We start from the raw sequence: 809 nt of genomic DNA on the forward strand, positions 1-809 counted from the left end.
GAAACACCTTAGTCTTCAACCCAACAGGTCTGCTTTTGAACACGTCACAGAGGTCTTTTGAAGCATATTTGCCTAACACAATATGTCACTTGAGTTTCCCTTTGCTTTTTTGAGAGATGGGAACATAGAGAGTGGACTGTGGTTTGTTCTAAGCTAGGCCTACGTCCCCGTTGAGTGTTAGGGTTAGGACTAGGGTTAGTGTTAGTGGTAAGGGTTGGCCTAGGGCTAGGAGTCAGACTTGGTCTAGGTTTTAGTCGTACTGTTAGGTTTCATTTTTGTTTATTTACCTCCTGGTTTTTTTATTTTCTTGAAATGTGATTGATTTTCTCCTCAATTGGAAGTTCTGTAACTACATTTCTATTCTGTTTTTACTTTGTGGGTTGTTTTGGTTGTGCTTATAGCAGGTATATCTCTAGCTCTGTTTTCAGTCTTACTGATCAGTTTGACTTTGCATGCTTCTGTATCTAGACTCCTGATGTGGTGTTATAGGACTGCAAACCACAAGGGTGAGAGTTCAAACCCAGCAGCTGCTCCAAGGATACCTTATGTAGGGTCACTATGAATCAGAATCAACTTGACTTGACGGCACTTAACAAGAACAACACCATATGGGTCAAGTCTAGGTGATTGTTATGTTGTTAGCTTCAGGTTGTCTGCTGTTAGAGGTTTTCTGTTCAAAAACACTCCTTGTAGTATTTTATGAGGTTGGTCTGGGTCTTACGGTTTGTTCTGAATTCTGTGTGTCTGAAAGTTACCTAATTCTGCCATGGTATTTGGTGGACTGTTTTTGCTGGATATAGGATTCTTCA

Source organism: Chrysochloris asiatica, unplaced genomic scaffold (assembly GCF_000296735.1).
Source record: "Chrysochloris asiatica unplaced genomic scaffold, ChrAsi1.0 scaffold00446, whole genome shotgun sequence".
Taxonomy (NCBI): domain Eukaryota; kingdom Metazoa; phylum Chordata; class Mammalia; order Afrosoricida; family Chrysochloridae; genus Chrysochloris; species Chrysochloris asiatica.